Source organism: Gossypium hirsutum, chromosome A07, assembly GCF_007990345.1.
Source record: "Gossypium hirsutum isolate 1008001.06 chromosome A07, Gossypium_hirsutum_v2.1, whole genome shotgun sequence".
NCBI classification, from domain to species: Eukaryota; Viridiplantae; Streptophyta; class Magnoliopsida; order Malvales; family Malvaceae; genus Gossypium; species Gossypium hirsutum.
In genome coordinates, this window is record NC_053430.1 from 86,364,764 (window position 1) to 86,374,480 (window position 9,717).

The following is a 9,717-nucleotide window of genomic DNA, read 5'->3' on the forward strand; positions in this document are numbered from 1 at the left end:
TGTAAATGGACCAGACCAACGTGATTTTAGCTTACCTGGAAAGAACTTCAATCTCGAGTTGAACAACAATACTTGCTGACTTGCTTTAAATTCTCGAACCCGGATGTGTTTGTCATGCCATTTCTTGAGTCTCTCTTTGATTAATTTGGCATTTTCATATGAGAACATTCAAAATTCTTCTAACTCGTTGAGTTGGAACATCCTTCTTTCTTTTGCGAGCTTAAGATCTAAGTTGAGTCATCGAAGAGCCCAGTAAGCTTTGTGCTCTAACTCCAAAGGTAGATGACATGCTTTACCGAAAACCAGCTTATAGGGTAACATCCCTAAAGGTGTCTTGTACGCTGTCCTGTAGGCCCATAAAGCATCATCTAGTCTTTTGGACCAGTCTTGTCGGTTCGGGCAAACTACCTTTTCCAATATGCCCTTGATTTCTTTATTTGCCAGTTCAGCTTGTCCATTCATCTACGGATGGTAAGCCGTTGCAACCTTGTGTTTCACCCCGTGCTTGTCTAGTAACCATTTTAACCACTTGTTCACAAAGTGGGACCCTTCATCACTAATGATGGCTCTCGGGGTTCCAAACCTCGTGAACACATGTTTCTGCAAAAACTTCACCACAACCCTAGCATCGTTTGTTAGATATGCCTCTGCCTCGACCCACTTGGACACATAATCTACTGCGACCAGTATATACTTGTGACCAAAAGACGAAGGAAAGGGCCCAAGAAAATCAATACCCCAAACATCAAATAATTCGACCTCAATAAGGTTTGTTCGAGGCATCTCATTTCTGTTGGTGACATTTCCAACTCTTTGACATCGGTCACAACTCTTTACATACGCATATGCATCCTTGAATAGTGTTGGCCAAAAAAATCTGGCTTACAATACTTTGGCTGCAGTACGAGTTCCTCCGAAATGACCCCCGTTTGGGGCTGAGTGACAGTGGTATAGAATCTGTGGCATTTCTTCTTCTACCACGCATTTCCTAATCATCTGATCTGCACACTTTTTAAACAGGTATGGTTCCTCCCAGAAATAGTACTTCACATCGTGAAGAAACTTTCTCCTTTGTTGATATGTCTTATCATACGGCATTAAACCACAAACTAAAAAGTTAGCAATATCAGCAAACCAAGGGGTATTATGGACATGACTTACCTTTAGTATGTGTTCATCTGGAAATGTTTCTTGAATCGATACAAGTGGAGAATTCCCTTCTTACGGCTCCAATCTGGACAAGTGATCTGCTACTTGGTTTTCTACTCCCTTTCGATCTTGAATTTCCAAATCGAACTCTTAAAGTAGTAGTACCCGTCGAATCAACCTCGGCTTAGCGTCTTTCTTGGCAAGTAAGTATTTAATTGCCGAGTGGTCTGTATAAACAGTTACCTTGGTACCTACAAGATAAGATTGAAACTTGTCGAAAGCAAATACTATAGCAAGTAACTTTTTTTTTGTTACCGTATAGTTTAACTGAGCTCCTGTCAGAGTATGGCTTGCATAGTAGATGGGATGAAAAACTTTGTTCCTTCGCTGGCCCATGACAACTCCTATTACGAAGCCACTTGCGTCGCACATCAATTCAAATGGCAAGTCCCAGTCTGGTGTGACAATTATGGGTTCCGTGCCTAATCGATTCTTCAAGTCATTGAAAGCTTTTAAGCATTCTTCATTAAATTTGAATATCTTGTCCTTCTCCAATAATTTGCATAAAGGTTTAGCAACTTTAGAGAAGTCCTTGATAAATCTTTGATAGAACCCGGCGTGGCCCAAAAAGCTCCTAACACCCTTTACAGATGTTGGAGGTGGGAGTTTCTCAATAACATCTACTTTTGCTCTGTCTACCTCGATCCCATGTCTTGTTATCCGATGCCCCAAAACGATACCTTCTCGTACCATAAAATGGCACTTTTCCCAGTTAAGGACTAGGTTTGTCTCTTTGCATTGCCTAAGTACCTTAGCCAGATTGGCTAAGCAGTCATTGTACGTATCTCCAAACACTGAAAAGTCATCCATGAAAACTTCCAAAAATTTCTCAACCATGTCAATGAAAATAGACATCATACATCTTTGAAATGTAGCAGCTGCATTACATAAACCAAATGGCATGCGTCTAAATGCAAATGTATCGTACGGGCAGGTGAATGTGGTCTTTTGTTGATCTTCTGGTGCTACCATAATCTGGTTGTACCCTGAGTATCTATCGAGAAAACAGTAGTAATCTCACCCCGCAAGTCTATCCAGCATCTGGTCTAAGAAAGGCAAAGGGAAGTGATCCTTCCTAGTTACCTTGTTTAGCTTCCGATAATCGATACAGATTCTCCATCCCGTAACTGTTCTAGTCGGTATCAACTCGTTATTCTCATTTTCTATAACTGTGATACCTCCTTTCTTTGGTACGCACTGGACCGAACTTACCTATGAACTGTCCGAGATGGGGTAAATGATACCCGCATCTAACCACTTGATAGTCTCTTTTTTCACTACGTCCTTCATGATGGGGTTCAGCCTTCGTTGTCCATCGATCATCCCTTTTTCACCATCTTCCAGGATGATCTTGTGCATGCATACAGATGGACTAATACCACGAATATCGGCTATGGTCCATCCGATAGCCTTCTTAAATTGTTTCAGAACTGAGATAAGTTTCTCTTCTTGCTCAGTAGTTAACACTGCTGAAACAATCACAGGCAGAGTAGAAGCGTCACCTAAATAAACATATTTTAAATGAGAAGGTAATACCTTGAGTTCTAGTTTAGGTGGCTCCTCGATTGATGCTTTCGGTTGTGTGTAATCTCTTTCCTCTAAATCCAAAGATTCGAAACGGGATTATGGATCAAATCCCTTTTGATTAGCTTCTAGCAAAGCTAAGTTTCCATCCTCCTCTTCATCACTTGGAGGGTCTAATGTCAAAATTCTTTCCAGAGGATCCTCAACAGAGTTGAGTTCCTTCTCCACTATTAAATCCTCTAAGTAGGATACTACAGAACAATCATCTATTGTGTCAGGAAATCGCATTGACTTGAAAACTTTAAATGTTACCTGATCGTCCTGAAAGCGCATAGTAAGCTTGCCCTTCTACACATCAATAAGTGTCCTTCCGGTTTCTAAGAACGGTCTCCCCAGGATAATTGGTACTTCTTTGTCTGCTTCGAAATATAAAATTACAAAATCAATAGGAAAGATAAACTTATCTACACGTACCAATACGTCCTCGATTTTTCCTTCTGGATGTGCTAAGGATCGATCTGCTAGCTGAAGTGTAACCGTAATAGCTTGAACTTCACTTATCCCAAACTTCTTAAATATAGACATAGGCATCAAGTTGATACTTGCGCCCAAGTCACATAGTGCCTTACCACAATAAGCTGCTCCAATGTTGCATGGTATGGTAAAACACTCAGGATCCTTCAGCTTAGGGGGTAATTTGTCTTGAAGATATGCACTGCATTCCTTCGTCAAAGCTACCATCTCAAATTCTCCAAGTCTTCGCTTCTTGGACAGGATATCTTTCATGAATTTTACGTAATTTGGCATTTGTCGAAGTGCTTCAACCAACGGGATGTTGATATGTAGTTGCTTGAGTACGTCAAGGAACTTCTTGAATTGGACCTCTTGTTTTTGCTTCTGGAGTCTTTAAGTAAGGTGGTAGAGGTTTATATACTAGAGTTGGTACTGGTTGATTTCTCTTTGGCGGCAATTCTGCTGCTAACGGAGTGGTTGGCTGATCAGAGTTGGTTGGTTCTAAGGTTACCTTTCCAGGTCTTGCAGGTTTTGGATCTAGTGGAACTGGAACTTCAACACTCGGTTGAACTTCTTCCAAATCTTGAGCTTCAGCATGCTCCTTTTCAGCTTCCGCTCCTCAGTGTTAGTGCTTTACAATGCTCCTTCCTTGGATTTCTTGGATTTTTCGTATCACTAGGTAGAGCACCTTATGGACGGTTCCTAAGTTTAGTAGCAAGCTGGCCTACTTGATTCTCAAAATTCCTTACAGTGGCGTCATTCTTCGCCATGTATGCCTTCAATAAATTCTCTAAGCTATTGGAGGATTCAGCCTGAACTGGTTTCTGAACTTGCTGTGAAAAACTAGGCAGCTGAGTTGGTCTAGGTTGGGTGAAGTTGTTACTCTCTCTATCTGCTTGGTTACTCCAGGAAAGATTGGGGTGATTTTGCCACGATGGGTTGTAAAAGTTGGATTGCAGCCCTTGCCTTCCTCAGTTCTGGTTCTGATTACCTATTTAGTACATGGATTTTGGGTTTGACGGACATTCTTCAAACACATGTCCTTCCCCACAATAGACACAGGCTATATTCTCATATTGGTTAGGTGGTTGAGTTGCAAAACTGTTAGACTGATTAGTGGTAAGATTCTTTAACATTGAAGATATCGAAGATACCTGGGATGCAAGTGAAGTGAGATCGTCCACTTCATGGATTCCAGCAACTCGTCTTCCTGACGTTGCTCAATTGGTTGGCCACTGATAATTGTTACTGGCAATCCTCTCAATGATTTCATAAGCCTCATTGTAAGACTTAGATAAGATAGCACTGTTAGCAGAAGCACCTACTACCATCCTTGTGTGAGTGTTGAGACCATTGTAAAATGTCTCAAGTTGGATGCAATGCGGAATTCCGTGATGAGGGCACTTTCGTAATAACTCTTTGAATCTTTCCCATGCCTTATACAATGACTCATCATCCATTTGTTAGAAAGCAGTAATTGGAAAGCAATAATCTCATTTCTCAGCTTAGCAATCTTGCTATGCAGGAAATACTTCACAAGAAATCTCTCTACTAACTCTTGCCATGTAGAAATCGAGTTCGGTGGCAGTGAGTTTAACCAGGCTCGAGCTCTGTCCCTCAGTGAGTACGGGAACAGTTTTAATCGTAATGCATCTTCGGGTACTCCAGCTAGCTTGAAAGAGTCGCTCACCTCCATAAACAGTCTTAAATGAAGATGAGGATCTTCAATAGGCATTCCACTGAACTGGCTCACTGTCTGAAGCATCTGGAACATTATTGGCTTCAGCTCGAATTGTTGTGCCTCGATCTCAGGTCTTCTAATACCTAGATTAAGGACATTAAAAACTGGCACGGCATATTGACATAAAGCTCTATCCGTATCATCAACAATAAGGATAGGATTTTGAGCAAGGTTTGCTCCGTTTCCTTGATTGATATTCTCGAAATTCATCTCTTCGGTCCTTCTCTGGTTCGCTTGTCTTCTTCGTTGGCGAAAGGTTCATTCTATTTCAAGGTCTACTGGCAGTAAGTCGATAATTCGGTCAATACTCATAAACACCTGAAATAATAAAAGAAGAATTAATTAAGTAAGTAAAATTGAACAGGAAAATAAAAGAACCAAAATGTAAAAATAAATTCACAAATAATGTTTTTTTAAACAGTCCCCGGCAACGGCGCCGAAAACTTAGAACGGTGGAAATGTGCAAGAGTACACAATCGTAACAAGTAATAAAGTGACAAGTAAATGTCGAGTTATCGTACCCACAGGGACCGTAAAAAGCAATATTTATGAAATTAATTAAAACACTTTGGTGAGGTAAAAATAATTTTGGTTTGAAAAGACTGATTTATAAACTAAGATTTTAAAACTAAGCAAACAATTTAAATAAAATAAAAGAGTTCTAGTGCACGATTTCAATTAAGATTTAATCAAGATGATATAATTGTGTTGGATTAATTATACCTGTTTAACTTAGAAATATTAAATTCGTGCTTATGTTGTTATGAATAAATTCACGGCAACCAGTAATTTGCTAACTTATGAACATATTTACTAATTAAAAGAATTCCATTTATCTCTTGAACATATCCCTATGCCAATTCAACCGACTAAACAGATTTAATAAATTAAACGTGCTATCGCACATACATGCTTATTGAATTAAATTATCTCTCACATATTCCTATGTCGATTCAACCGATTAATTCAACTTAATAAACATGTAAAAGATTATGTGAAGTAACAAAGTAGCCATTCCTTGAAACAATTTAATCACAACAATCTTGCAAGTTATGCAAGGCATATGTATCGCCAAATACAATGCTAATTTAATTTTCAGTTACTTTAGAAGAATTAAACATGCACTGATTAAGTACTGAGTCCATTAATTGCAATTTCAATCTGTTTAAACAATTAATTCTTTAGTTATCTAAACAATTATAATGCCAGATAACCTAAGCATGATTTTACTTAATCAAGCATTTCACTGAGGCCTATAACAGCATAAACACTAATTTAATAATTCAAGTAGGCAAAATATAATCAACCCAACACAAGTTAAATTCACGCTAAATTGATTAAAATAACCATTTCAACAACAATATTTTTCATAGATAGGTTCATCATAAAAACAACAGAAATTAAAAAGAAAGGGAACATAAAGCAAATCCAGTGTTTCTCTGCAGCTTGACTGTTGCTCCGTTCTTAGTCTCCGCTGTCTTCGCCGAGCAAGGCTTCTATGAATCCTTGATTGCTGCCCAAGATGGCTGAAGAACACCTCTTTCTCAAGAGAGGTAATCGGCACAAGAGGAAGGGAAAATGGGATGGAGGAATGGAGAGGAAACTTTGAGAGAAGTGAAGAGAGGATGAGAGAATGTTGTGGAATGAGGGATGTTGAGGGACGCTTTGAAAAGGGCAGCATAGGTTGGCTTTTATAGCTGAAGAGGGCTGCTAAAAATAGCAAATTCAGCAGCCAAGAGAGCCCTCCCATGGCCAGCCACACACATGGCAAGGTTGAAGCTTTCAACCTTGCTAAAAATAGGCTGGGGCAAATCTATAAAGCCTAAAATAAAGGTGGGGTTTGAAAGTAATTTAGAGGTTTTTCAAGGGCCTTTTTGCAAGCATATTTTATCAGCTAATTTTCTGATTTGGGTCAGCCAATCGACGGTTCTGTCAGCCCAATTAGTGGCTGGTCCGGCTCACTTCATTCGGTTCAACCAATGCGGTTCACTAGGCCATTTCTTCATAATTAATTAAAATTAATTCATTTAACCTAAATTAAATAGGAAATAAATTAAAATTAATTTAATTATGAATTAATACACATTTCTGGACCGTCTTGGGCTGGAAATTAATTGGCCTCGATACTTCAAATTACTCTCGATTTTGTTCTTCTCGCAGTGTTCATCGGGTCCTTTTTCTCAAATTGTGTAATTCTGTCAAAAATAACCAAATTTAATAAAAAATAACTATAAAATTAATTAAAATTCATAATGTTCATATTTTTAACATAATTTAATTATTTTATAATATTTAATTATTTTTTTGACAAGAATTTAACCGAATTTGCATGAATTTAAGTAGAATTGGGTATGAAAAAGTATATAAATTTTTGTGTTTCTAATGGAAAATAAACAAAGTAAGCTTTATAGCTTAGTAAGCTCGTATGATATAAACTTAACTAATCACAAATACACCATTCATCAATTTAAAAAATTAACATGAAATTCATGATTACCAACAAACCTTTCACATGCTTATACATACACTTATATGCAAACTTCGTAACTTCTTCAATTTAAAGCTCATACTATGCATGTACATACCTGTACCAATTCATAACAAGCTCATACATATTCGGAATACCATTTAATATTCAATATCTCGCACGCTAAGTGCCGTACATTACTGACGCTATCTCAAATCGCACACTAAGTGCCATATATAACCGAAGCCATCTCGATCTCACATAGTAAGTGCCATATATAGCCGAAGCTATCTCAATCTCGCACACTAAATGCCATATATAGCCAAAGCTATCTCGAACCGCACACTAAGTGCCACATATAGCTGATTTGTTGTCGAAGATGGCTGTAATCCCGTATATACAATTTATACAATATTAAAGCATTAAAAGCATAATTATAACAGTGCTTATTACATACAGACTTACCTCATATATTAAAACAGCAAATCGAGTCGATTAGTCAATAACTTTCATTTTTCCCTAATCCTGATCTGAATTCCATTTTTCTTGATCTAAATATATTAAAACTTAACTCATTTAATCAACTATTTATTCAATTTAATCCAAAATATACATTAGGGCTGTTTTACATATTTTCCCTTAAACTTTCATATTTTTTACAAGTTAGTCCTTATTTCATAAAATTGCAAATTCATGCAATTTAGTACAAACCCATGCTTAGAGAATTTAATACATGTAACTAGCAGTCCATATTTTCAATTTATTTACACTTTTAACCACCACATTTCATATTTTCTCCATTTAATCCCCTTTTTTGACATTTTTGTCAAAAATCACTTTACAAATGCTATTAATCTAACATTAAACCTTCCAAATCTATCATAAATAATCAAATTACTCAAGCATTCAACAATGGGAACATGATAAATCTTTAACAGTTTCAAAATTTAAGGTACGGACTAGCTAGAATACGAAGCAACAGTCTCAAAAACATAGAAATCATTAAAAACCGAGTCAAAATCACTTCCAATTTAACTTTGCAAGTGTCGAACCCTAAAACAACTTCTATGGCTTCATCTTCTTTGTATTTTTGACTAATGTAGATGATAATGAAGCTTTAATTTGGTTTTGTTTTATTTATTTTAAGTTAAATTACTAAACTACAAATATAACCTTAATAAATAACCATTTAAATCATCCATTCTATGTCCATAAATGTCCACTTATACTTTTAATGGTATAATTACAACATAAAGACCTTTAATCTAAGGTTCTATAGCTATTAGATACTTTTATCTAGTAGAACATAAATTTTGCACTTTACGCGATTTAGTCCTTCTTACCAAATTAAGCATTCAAACAATAAAATTCTTTAACGGAAATTTCACACAACAATATTATCATGCCACGGACATTAAAATAATAATAAAATAATTATCTTGACCTCAAATTTGTGGTCCCAAAACCACTATTTTGATTTGACCAAAAATGAGTTGTTACAATGTGTCACACACGGCTGAGACACACGCCCGTGTCTCTACCCGTGTGGACAAAAATAGGCTATTTTCCAAACCATCTTTCTCACCCAAATTTGCATCCACCTAAACATGTCAAATGGCATAGAACATAGCATCAATAGGCATTCAAACCAATCTCGATCAAGCCTAAAATCATACTATACCAATATCAACAACTATAATTCTCATAAGATCATGTTTTGCCAATTCAAAACATACCAATTTCACATTTACAAATCACCTAATGGTTAACTTCATATATACATTATCTTACCTAAAACCACATACATACCATATCTCAAAATTCAACCATTTGGTACTCAAAATACCAATTAACAACAAACATTCACATAGCAATACCAACCACATAACAAAAGGCCATTTGCACATATATATATACATAACCAAATATACCAACATAAGCCAAATCACATGGCTATACTCATAACCAAACATATAGACCATATTAACCACAACACCTATACATGCCATATAACCAAATAAACAAGTTCAAAAGTACCAAAATGACAACTGGATAGTGTGTTGAGATCTCCGACAACTCCTAATTCGAGCAAGCTTCGAAATCACTATAAAACACATAAAAGTAAACAAAGTAAGCTATAAAGCTTAGTAAGCTCGTATGGTTAATAAATAAAACTTACCATTCATTCAAAAATTAAGTTATCTATCATAAAACACTACAATTTAACTTAATCATAAGGTGAATACATGTTCATTCACATACT

General features: G+C 36.6%; 1 pseudogene; it reads left to right on the plus strand.

The window, feature by feature from the left end:
* Window positions 1-4,632: 4,632 nt before the first annotated feature.
* Window positions 4,633-4,753, plus strand: LOC121204321 (uncharacterized; annotated as a pseudogene).
* The last annotated feature ends 4,964 nt before the right edge of the window (window positions 4,754-9,717 follow it).